The 12,541-nt window shown below is 46.6% G+C and overlaps 1 protein-coding gene across 1 annotated transcript in view; it reads left to right on the plus strand.

The window, feature by feature from the left end:
• Positions 1 to 681: 681 nt before the first annotated feature.
• The window catches only part of LOC124804885 (synaptic vesicle glycoprotein 2B), a 391,228-nt gene continuing 379,368 nt past the window's right edge, over positions 682 to 12,541 (plus strand). The window contains exon 1 of the mRNA XM_047265251.1: positions 682 to 936. The gene's annotated coding sequence lies outside the window, so the exon portion shown is untranslated. The remainder of the gene's footprint in view (positions 937 to 12,541) is intronic.

The following is a 12,541-nucleotide window of genomic DNA, read 5'->3' on the forward strand; positions in this document are numbered from 1 at the left end:
CTTCGTTGCCATTGCCAGTCTACATTTTATATCCTCTCTACTTCGACCATCATCAGTTATTTTGCTCCCCAAACAGCAAAACCCTTTTACTACTTTAAATGTCTCATTTCCTAATATATCTACCCTTTCGAAGAGATCGGCTTTATTTCCGCAATTGCTGAGATTTTATTTCACTTAAAAGATTTTATGGTTTTCAAGCTTTTATGTGGCACTTTCTCACAGTGCGTGCATCCAGTGAATCAAGCATACTCTTGTTTAGAGATTCGCAGGTGATCCAGATCTTTTTAAGTAGCCTAAATGCAGTGTAATGTGCAAAATTATAGGAAGGGATTCGATATTGCTTGGCTTCGAGTAAATGACAATAATTTTTATCGTGTAGTGAACGGCTGGAACGCCTAAAGAGGAACGACAACATAACTGATCCATCCAGCCGTGAGGGGAGAGGGGGGGGGGGAGGGCAGGTGCCACCTGTTGAGTGTGGTATACATCTCCCCCCCACCCCCCTATCCCCACCCACCGTAGCCCTCTCCAGCAGACGACGACCGACGGGCGTGCAGCCCCTTTCGCCCCTCCGCGAGCAGCTAGTGCAGTAAAGTGCAGCGCAGCGCAGTGTTTGCAGAGTGGAATGGGTCCCGTATATAAGCGGCGGTGGGGAGCGCGCCGGCCGCGGTTGCTCCGAACGCAGCGCCACAGCGGCGACGCGGCGACACTCAGTACTCAGTAGCGGGCCCGACAGCGCGCCGAACACACGCGACTCCACTCGACGCAGCGCGCAGCCAATCACCTGACGAGACCGCCCGACGCTCCGTCCGCCACCGCCACCGCCCCCGCCCGCACAGACGACACCGACCGACGCAACGCCGGCGGCGCACACACGAACATCCGACAGACGCCCTAGCGGGACGACGCCAGATCCCGACGACAACAGTCACCTCTGTAAGTCCCGCGACAAAAGTACTTAGCCTAACGCCGTGACGGCTAAGCGTCTTAACATCAGGGTGGATTCCAGATCGCGATGTTCTCCTTCTGCTTCGACTAGTACCTTCCCGATCAACACCTTTCTTTTTTCAATTGTTGTTGTTTCGATGGTTATAGACTTATTTGTAGGGTACTTCGAGGTCTGGGCTAGGTTGACAGGTCATATTGGTGCGTCAGCGAAACACAAAGTGTTTGTACTACGCATATAAATGCGAAAAAAACCTACAAGCTCCAGAACATTAGGTAGCTGATAAAAACGTTGTATAGACGAAGATAAATGTGTAAAAAGGCAACTGGAGATCGATGAAAGCGCGAAACGCGACTTGCTGTAATTTTCCAAGGAATTTAATTCACTGACACGAAGCTCAACCACAGTTAACACGAATGAAGTAACGAATAGCCATAGTTTCGTTGTGTGATGAGTAAACCGTCTAAAGTGTCCTGATAATCTATTATTTTTAATATATAAGTCGCGTATTCCGTAGTTATATTTACTTCTTCGATGTAAACTCCAATTTTACCACTGCGGAATGGTGCTTTGTAGTTGCTGATATGTGTCATGGCGTTAACAGGAAGAATATCCCCCCCACCAGGAACCCCCACCCCCATATTCGTTCGGGGATATCGACACTTTTATAATGAAAATACACATCATTGTGTGACGGCGTAGTTGCCATACCAATTAGCAGTGTCACTGGTCAAAGCTGACGGGCTGTATCGTATTCTTGAGTACGATCCCATCTTGCCAGTTTCTCTCTTCACACGGATACGAGATACGAATTTTTCCTCGCCGTGGTGGAAGCTCTATTTCCGACAGTCTAGCCGGTTAGCTATTCCATTTTCCGGGCACAGTACCTTTGCATGAAGTGCCTCCGCGGTGGCGCACGAGCCGAAGGTCTCCGCTTCGAACCTTGAAGAAAAAGTCACATAGAAAAAGTCTAGTAGAAAAAACCACATAGAAAAAAATCTTGTAGAAAAAGTCATTACCAACGTTATACGGTATGCGAGGGGAGGAAAATTTGTAGCGCACAGGCTGTGCGCAGTTGAACTGGGTTCGTTTTCAAATTGGTGTATGGCGTCCAGTGTGTAGTGAGCGTGTAAGGCACTGTTACGGTATCCTCCTCGTGGGAAGCGGACGTTAGGTTCGGCCAGTATTTCGCTGTTTTCTGCCCACCTGCGGGTAGCGGGCTTAACCTTTCCCCTTGCCATTGGCGTCCGCGTGTGTTACCAGAGAGCCATCGTTCGCTGAGACGAATCACGTTTCTCTCCTCCTCTTACGCTCGCCGAAGCTGAGGGGGGGGGGGGGGGGGAGAGAGAATGATTGTTCTATGTAACATCTAATTTCTCTTATTTTGTCCCCGATTGAAGCTTTGCAGTGACTGAGACACCGGACTCGCATACTGGGAACCGCGGTTCGTGTTCCGCCACCCTGATTTAGCTTTTCGTCGGTTCCCAAAAATCGATATATGTGAAGTCGGGGATCGATTTTTTTTTTTTTTCAAAAAGTCTCGGCTGATTTCTTCTCCCTTTGTTCTTCATACAAGTTTCTGCCTTGCGCCTAGTGACATCGCCCTTGACGCACGTTAGGCTATAAATTCAATTTTTCCTTTTAATTTTACAGCCTCGGTCATTACCTGACACGAATAATATAGAAAGTAATATGTTTACAGACTGAGTTCGGATTTTGGATTTCAGAATTTTAAGACTAAGGCTCTGCCCTATGCGCAACTATTTACGATGCATCACACTGGACACTGTTTTTCTGCGACTCTCTCTCGAGACGACAAAATTGTCCTCTGCCGAATCCTATAGATCTTCTTTTAATCTTCTGTCCCTAACATCGATACAAGATCTCAGACAGACGAGCTATACTCGCGACTCGGTCTCACGAGGGTCCTCTACGTGGAGGTATAACAATTCTCAAGATGCCCCCGACAAATCGCACTCTCGCATTTGCCTGTTTCTAGACTGGTTTAGAAACTTGGGGATTCAGATTTTGATCCGTCTGCGGCTAGATTTATGTGGACGTTCCAACTCCAGACAAATAGTCCTCGCTACTTGGCAACCGTGACTGAGTACAGATGCTGGACGCGTTACCAAACTATACTGACTCTTATTGTCTCTTTATACAGACATTGTTATTTATATCCAGTGACATCGGCCAAGTTTTAGATAAGACTCACATCATCTCTACTCTTCCTCCAATGCGTAACCACTCTCTAGAGACATAATCATATTCAAGCGTTCACAACAATAGGACCACACTACTAAGCATCAAAGCTATTCGCCACAGCCGCACTACAAAGGTAAACACTCTAAACTTCTTAACTGGTCGGAATAGCGTAACAGAAATCTACCCCCGCCAGACTCTGGGATTGCACAGAATCTCTGACCTAGCTTCCTGATTAGTAGCTGAAGTGCAGGAAGCGAGCCCTTCTACGATCATAGCTAGTAGCACCTGACGAGAACGAGTACAGTAGTCACCAGAATACTGTGCGCAGAAAAGTTAAACAGTTAACGCCACTACAAAATCAGGAATACACGAGTATCTATTACATGTGTCGCAAATTAGTTCCACTCCCGAACGTCAACAAGCAAAGAACCATTTTAAAATTTATTCCTTCAATGATAAAGGAACACAGGACATGTTGATGTTCAAGGTAAACCCGTACTTGCATATCTGCGACAGTGACAGCACATCGTTTTTAGTAAACGAAAAAAAAAAGATTTTGTTATATCACCTCCATTTTGTGGAACGTACATGGTCAGCATTAACCTGCACTGTGTATAGCGTCATGGCGTCTTCTGTGCCTTAAGGATGCAATTTCTGTTGACACATCTTCATCTTTATCGAAGGAAGGAGTAATCATACTGCTAATCGTGTGATTTTCGCAGTTTTTGTTTTAGTGTTTTAACTGTTTATGTGTTTTCTTTCTGTGGTAAGACTCAGTCTGGAATTTAGACGAGTGTGAAAACCGCCTAAAATCCACAGGCTGCCCAGGGTACGAGAGCATGTTTCTTCTGCTAGCACGTTTATCTTTCCCTTACTTCGCCTTACATTGCGGCCCGATTCCCAGAGAACAGATGCCAACAGTTATTTAAACACCATAACTGACAAGCCTGCAACGTATAAACAGAACGAAAATTCATTGACAGTATGAAAGAGAAATTAACAGACTCCACGCATTGTCTACAGGTTGAAACTCCCTTTCCGGATGGTCAGATAGAGTGATGGTCGTAGATTCACCGCTTTCCGTAACATGGAGTCGCTGTGTGGCTGTGGCTAATATCTGTACGCCGTCGTAATTTACAGCATGACCGGCATATCTAAAGTGATCAGCCACTGCTTACTCGTTCGGCTGAAGTACCTGTGTTTACTGCTGTTTGACACATTGCTCCTGACACTGCGTGTGGTTTGTCCTCTACAGCATTTACCATACTGACACGGAGTTTTATAAATACTCGCTTTTCCTAAGGTAGGTCGTTCTTATCGCTTCATAACCCGGGCCGGTGGGAGGGAAATCACTTCCACTACAATACGCGCACTGTAACTTGGCACTTCGCGCAGGGTACGCTGGGCGCGGAGGATAGGCAGAATGCATTACACATGTTCCCAGCAGCAACTGCGCGAGGCTACAGTGCGCCAATAGTACGACATTTTTCTTTTCATCTTCATGATTCCTTAAAGCTGTTATCGTACACCCGCCGAAGAACCTTCAAGAATAATTTTGGTTGCATTTATTTTCACCATATGGATAACTGTCAACTTGGACCCCATAAGAGTAGTAAGTTACCGTGTCTCGCTCATTTCAATTCGCAGATATTCCACTGGCTAATCCTTGAAAAATCTTCACTTGGACGAAATGAGTTCGTTATAAAGAAAAGTAATCATATTTACGTGAGGTATTAATACACATAAAATGGCAGAGATTAGTTTGAGAAACTGGGAATGCTAACAACACTCTCATTGTACGTTTAATTATTGTAGTTGACAAAATTAGCACTCAGTCTTCCATTCTAGCATGAGGCTAGTTGATATTCATACGTGCACCACCACGGATTTACTGTTATTTACATCACACTGCAATGAATCAAATGTTTGTCACAGAAAGTGGCGAACCACAGAGTGTCAAAAATCTTTACTAATCCGGCAGCAGAAATCAAATGATCGGTAGATACCAGAGATGAGATCGAGTGTCAGAATTTTCTTTTTTCCAAAAGAAAGCAATGTCCATTAGGGACTTATTATTTTCAGTTTATTTGATATTGGTTAATTTCGAGTTTTTCAGTCATTATCAAGTGACATTCACACAAGCTCTATGGAACACGTCGAAACAGGCGTGACAAACAAATTACTCCACCAATGGACTGATTTGTATGTCGCATGTCTTGCGACGTGTTGCATAGTTGTCATCTGAATGTCGCTCGTTAATGACAAAGAGATCGCAGCTGACCAACAGCAAATTAACTAAAAATGACGAACAATCTTTTCACTTGAAAAATATGTCAAGGCTGTGGAGCCAAGTACAAGCAGAATAACCTCTCTAAAACTCCTTAGATATAAAGCATGAATTTTCAAACATTTGAATCATCAGTATAGAGTCATATTTTAGTAAATATGTCTAACACGTTGCAGAAGAAAGAACTAAGGACTCGAGCGTCCTTGTTGATGTCCTCTACACTGTACACTAGTGTGGCTGCGCGGTAACAAAGTCAGGGTTGCGAGTACCCAGTGGCAGAAGACGAAGAAGGAAACTAGGTAGACGAGGTTACTTGTATACGGCTGTCCCGTGGTTAAGGAGCTTTCAACACGCTGAACTTAAAGCGAGGACTATGTAAGGCACGGAAAGGACAGTGAGAAGAAGCAAGGGCGGCGCAAAGGCCGCCAACCCTGTGATGTGCAGACAGGCGGGAGGCGGTGCCTCACGTCCGTCATGAGGATGGGCTTCCGTCGTCGAAACTTCCTCAGTCGCTTCCCCAACTTAGGCGTCATAGACCTCCCAGCTGGGTCCTGCGACTCGACAACAGGTCACGATTTAGAGCACGTCTTCGTTTCGAGAAGCACTATGGAACTTAACATCTGAGGTCATCAGTCCCCTAGAACTTAGAACTACTTAAACCTAACTAACCTAAGGACATCACACACATCCATGCCAGAGGCAGGATTCGAACATGCGACCGTAGCGGCCACGCGGTTCCAGACTATAGCGCCTAGAACCGCTCGGCGACACCGGCCGGCTGTGAAAAACCAGTTTCCCTCTAATATCACCGCAGATTTGTGACAGAAAATGGAATAACTTACATCGTCATTACTTTTTAAAATATTGTAATCTGTATATATACCTGAGTGTACTCGTGTATTCCTGTGGAAAGCTTGAGTACCACTGCCGCTGGTCAGTGGCTCAGAATCTGGTCGCAAAAATCTTTTGACAGTTTACCCAATAACATAAACTGTTTGATAGGTAGCAACAAAAATTTCAAATCTCGCCTATTATCATTTCTTCTGGATACCGACATATTTTCCGCAGGAGAATTTTCATTTGAAAACTGGTAGCACATGCAGCTAAAAAACCTAATTTTAAGTGTATCATTCGTTTACAAATGTAACACCAAAAACTAAATTCATTAAATTTCAACCTGCATACCATTTAGTAACTAGCATGCAGCCATACTCACAACCGAATAATTTATACATAGGCTATTAACGGATTCGTTTCACACCATTCTAATATAAATCGTACAAATTATCTATGGAAATTGTAACGACTAACTGACCAACTGGAAACTGGCTATCAGCAGATAGAGCTAAACCTAGGTATTGCGTTAGCTTTGCCTACATCTACATAGATACTCCGCAAGCCACCTTACGGCACATGCCGGTGGGTCATTTCCTTTCCTGTTCCACTCGCAAATAGAGCGAGGGAAAACGACTGTCTGTATGCCTCCGTATGAACCCTATTTTATCGTATCGTATCTTCGTGGTCCTTACGTGTGACGTATGTTGGCCGGAGCAGAATGGTTTGCCATTCAGCTTCAAATACCGGTTCTCTAAATTTTCTCAATAGTCTTTCTCGAAAAGAACGTCGCCTTGCCTCGAAAGATTTCCATTTTAGTTCCTGAAGCATCTCAAATTGTTCAAATGGCTCTGAGCACTATGGGACTTAACATCTGAGGTCGTCAGTCCCCTAGAACTTGGAAGTCCTTAAACCTAACTAACCTAAGGACATCACACACATCCATGCCCGAGGAAGGATTCGAACCTGAAGCATCTCCGTAACACTTGCGTGAAGTAACAAATCTAACAGCCTGCCTCTGAATTGCTTCAATGTCTTACTTCAATCCGAGCTGGTACGGATCCCAAACACTCGAGTAGTATTCAAGAATAGGTCGCACCAGCATCCTATATATTGTCTCCTTTATAGGTGAACCACTCTTTCTTAAAATTCTTCCAACAAACCGAATTCGACCAATCACCTTCCCTACCACAGTTCTCACATGCTCCTTCCATCTCACATCGCTTTGCAACGTTATGCCCAGACATTTAAACAACTCAACTTTGTGAAGCAGGATACTAGTAATACCGTACCCGAACATTAGAGGTTTCATCTTCCCGCTCATCAGCATTAACTTACATTTTTACACATTTCGGGCTAGCTTCCATTCACCACACCAACTGGAAATTTTGTCTAAGTCGTCTTGTATGTTCCTACAGTCACTCCACTTCGACACCTTACCGTACCCACGGCATCATCAGCAAACAACGCTGTCCACCAAATCATTTATGTATATAGAGAACAACAACGGTCCTATCACACTTCCCTGGGGCATTCCTGACGATACTGTTGTCTCTAATGAACAGTCGCCGCCGAGAACAACGTGCTGCGTTCTATTATTTAAGAAGTCTTCGAGCCACTCACGTATCTGTGGACGTATTCCATGTGCTTGTACCTTTGATAACAGCCTGCAATGGGCACCGTGCCAAATGCTTTCCGGAAATCTGGAAATATGGAACCTGCCTGTTGCCCTTCATCCATAGTTCGCAGTGCATCATGTGAGAAAAGGGCAAGCTGAGTTTCGGAAGAGCGATGCTTTCTAAAACCATTCTGATTGATGGAAATAATCTTCTCACTCTCAAGAAAATTTATTATATTCGTACTGAGAATATGTATAAGGATTCTGCAGCAAACAGAAGTTAGGGATATTGGCCTGTAATTTTGCGGGTCCGTGCATTTGCCCTTCTTATACATAGTTGTCACTTGCGCCGTTTTCCAGTTGCTGGGCGAGACATTCACGATAAATGCAAGCTAAGTAAGGGGCCAGTGCCGTAGCATACTTTTTGTAAAATAGAACTGGGATTCCATCCGGACCTTGTCATTTATTTACTTTCAAATCTTTTAGTTGTTTCTCTACGCCATACGGGAGTCTGTCCGATGGTCAAATGACGGTATGGTTGTACGATTCTCCTGTGTGAACGATTCCTTGTACTGAAATTTAAAATTTCGGCTTTCGTTTTGCTTTTGCGACACCAGGCTGATCAACGAAGGACTGATTGGAAGCCTTAGACCCGCTTAGCGGTTTTACATAAGACCAGAATATCCTCAGGTTCTCTGCCAATTCTTTTGCTAAAGTGTGATGGTGGTGGTAGTTCTATGCTTTGCGCGTAGGTCTTTTCACAGACGCCCGAATATCTGTTAACCTTCGCTTGTGGTCATTTGTGCGTCCCATTTTTAACTGAGTGTGCGACAGCCCCTGCTTCGTCAGCATCCTCCGAATTTCGTTATGAAACCATGATGGGTCTTTTCCAGTCTTACTTACTGGGCACATAACTCTCCAGAACACGATTTACAATCTGCTTCCACTTTGCCCATAATTCCTTTACATCCATCTTAGTGGAACTAAGTGATGCTAATAACTGCTTATCTGCTCTACCTAGCAGAAACACCTAGTCTTCTTGACTGATTTATTAACTTTGGTAATCACAGTTGCTATAATGACACCGTGATCGCTAATCCCCGTTGCTGCACTGATTCTGTCGATAAGATCCGGCCTATTTGTAGCTACAAAGTTTAAGATATTTCCATTGCGTGTGGGCTGCCAAGCTAGCCGTTCAAAACAGTTCTCAGAAAACGTGTTCGAAATCATTTCGCATGACTGTGTGTATCCCCCGCAATGAATCCATAGACATCCCAGTCTATAGCCGGCAGGTTAAATTCGCCTCCAACTAATAGTCTGGGTATTTACACGCTACTAACAGTAGACTTTCTTTAAATGACTCTGGAACTGTCACAGTGCAGTCGGGTGGCCGGTAAAAACTGCCAACAATTACCTTGGTTTCACCTACACCTGTTATACGCGACCAGACGACTTCACTGTCACACTCGACTTCGACCTCAGTAGAAGCAATGAAAATTACCCCCCCCCCCTCCCCCCTGCGGTCTGTAACCTGTACTTCCGAAATACGTTCCACGACTTCCTAAGTATCTTCGAGCTTTTCACTTAAGGTTTCAGCCAGCGCTCGATCCCAACAATAATCTGAGCGCTAGAACTTTCCTGGGCGGCAGTAAATTCGGGAACTTTATCACGAATGCTTCGACAATTTACCGATAAAACTGCGACAGTCAAAGTGTCTTTACTCTGAACGCCGTCTGACTCCCATAGCTGCCTTGTGGAAGTTATCTCACGACCAGGAAATAACGTCGCAGAATAACTTCTTACCCATATTTTTTTATGATCTCTTTTCACCTACTACTTGGTCTGTGGGTACAAACAAAATTTTCTTCAATCATCAGGTTTACCACGTATGTAATCCGGAGGTTACTTGTTATAAGTCCATCAACCGCTAATTAAAAAAGTAAATATAAAACCAGCACGCACCCACGACCTGTCGGGACGACAGAACTTCTGTTTCTTTTGCAGAGAATACATATAGAGGGAAGTCGAACTAAAACGTGGAAGAATGTTTCTTAAAAACTATTGCTATGCGGTCTACGCATAATGGTGTAATGAATATCAGAAGCTGTACATCGTTTACGCTTGAAATGGCTACAAATTTACGGCTTACGCAGTAATGCCGGTAGTTCGGAAAAGAAAGTTGCGGCCTAGCCGGTTATACCGCTGCGCAGCTATGCTGTTGCCAGCGACAAACGATGATCCTGGGAGTGCTCAACGAAGCGATACAACTTCCCAGAAGTCAGCCAGTCGGCTTCGGTGCGCGCCGGTGACTCACCCACTGCCGGCAATCTGTTGGTCGCCTCTTGACTACGGGACATCAGCTGTGACGCAAACGTTCTCGCTAGCTAGCCCTGAAATTCTGCCGGGCGCATGAGAATGTCAAACACAGAAGCGGGACTCCGTAACAACGTTATCTGGCGTGCATCTCACACGTCTTTTAGGTGCTAACATACACTACTGTCCATTAAAATTGCTACACCACGAAGATGACGTGCTACAGACGCGAAACTTAACCGACAGGAAGAAGATGCTGTGATATGCAAATGATTAGCTTTTCAGACCATTCACACAAGGTTGGCGCCGGTGGCGACACCTACAACGTGCTGACATGAGCAAAGTTTCAAACCGATTTCTCATACACAAACAGCAGTTGACCGGCGTTGCCAGGTGAAACGTTGTTGTGATGCCTCGTGTAAGGAGGAGAAATGCGTACCATCACGTTTCCGACTTTGATAAAGGTGGGATTGTAGCCTATCGCGATTGCGATTTATCGTATCGCGACATTGATGTTCGCGTTGGTCGAGATCCAATGACTGTTAGCAGAATGTGGAATCGGTGGCTTCAGGAACGCCGTGCTGGATCCCAACGGCCTCGTATCACTAGCAGTCAAGGTGACACGCATCTTAACCGCATGGCTGTAACGGATCGTGCAGCCACGTCTCGATCCCTGAGTCAACAGATGGGGACGTTTGCAAGACAACAACCATCTGCACGAACTCCCCCTGCGGGTCCGGGGTAAGAATAGGCCCGAGGTATTCCTGCCTGTCGTAAGAGGCGACTAAAAGGAGTTTAAACAGTTTCGGCCTTCCATGTGATGGTCCCCCTTGGGGTTTGACCTCCATTTTTCAAAATTCTACAGAAGTACGAGCCTTTTGGGGAAGGACACCTTACATGGTGTACCACTGGTCCTCAGTGCACTAAGACCTTGGCACTCAGCATGGCACTGGCGTTGTAATCTTACCCACTATTCCTCAAATTGGGCCTCAACGCCTGATGGGTTGTCCAAGTTACGCCCATAGTGCATCTCCATCTGCACCAGCGATCATGATGGACTTTCCATGGCACCAGAAATCCAGCACGGTAGCCAGCCCGTTGTGGTGGGGTCGTCATGTACCCTCTAGGCTGTAGCCCCCTGACAACACAGGGATCGTACTGCCGATACCTGAGCTGCACCCTCCCCACGTCGGCCAAGGAGTAGATGCCCATCTCCTTGGGGCATCAGGACTCCCGGCAATGGTCATCCTGCCAGGTGGCCCTTGCTGCGGCTGGGTGGCGCCCGTGGGGAGAGCCCCTGGTCGGAGTGGGTGGTATCGGGGCGGACGTTTCGCAGATGAAACGTCAACATGTATCTGGTCGCTCTGCGGCCGAGTCTTTCAAAAGAAAAGGTACCGTTTCTAGTTCTGGTTCTCCTGCCCTTTCCCCCTTGGCCACTCCATGGGAGGAGGGACAGGCCCGCCGGCTTGGGGCGAAGTACTTCCCCCGCTATTTGGTCTGTTCTCGAACCGATGGGGGGACGTTCGCCACCTCCAAGCCCACGTTCTTTGTTCAGCACATTGAGGACGTCTTCGGGGAAATCGAGGCTCTCAGCAAGATGCGTTCAGGGTCCGTCCTTATCAAGACCACCTCCGCCACACAGTCGGCGGTGCTCCAGGCGTGCGACCGCCTAGGGGACATCCCAGTATCCATTGTCCCACATCTGGCACTAAATAGGACGCAGGGGGTTATTTTTCATCGTGACCTCCTGCTACAATCTGATGAGGAGCTCAGGGCGAACCTGGAGCGCCGAGGCGTGCATTTCGTCCGGCGAGTCCAGTGCGGCCCCAAAGACCGTCGCATCGACACCGGGGCCTTTATCCTCGCCTTCGAGGGGGACGTTCTCCCGGAGAAGGTGAAGGTGATGTGCTACCGGTGTGACGTGCGACCTTACGTCCCGCCTCCTATGCGCTGTTTTAGGTGTTTGCGCTTTGGGCACATGTCGTCACGGTGTGAGGCTGAGCCCCTTTGTGGCGATTGTGGACGTCCTCTTCGTGAGGAACATACATGCACCCCACCACCTCGGTGCGTTAATTGTCCTGGCGTCCACTCGCCTAGATCCTCAGACTGCCCCGCATATCAGAAGGAGAAAAAGATACAAGAAATCAAAACTTTGGATCGGCTCTCTTATTCTGAGGCCCGGAAGAAGTACGACCGCCTCCATCCCGTGCCATTGACCACCTCGTTTGCCTCAGTTGCGTCCACTCCTTCCGCGGTATCCTCACCCCTATCCTGTCCCCCCTCCACCTCCTCCACCCATCAGGGGGCTCTGCCTCCACCTCCCAAATCCCTCCCTTCC

Source organism: Schistocerca piceifrons, chromosome 7, assembly GCF_021461385.2.
Source record: "Schistocerca piceifrons isolate TAMUIC-IGC-003096 chromosome 7, iqSchPice1.1, whole genome shotgun sequence".
Taxonomy (NCBI): Eukaryota; Metazoa; Arthropoda; class Insecta; order Orthoptera; family Acrididae; genus Schistocerca; species Schistocerca piceifrons.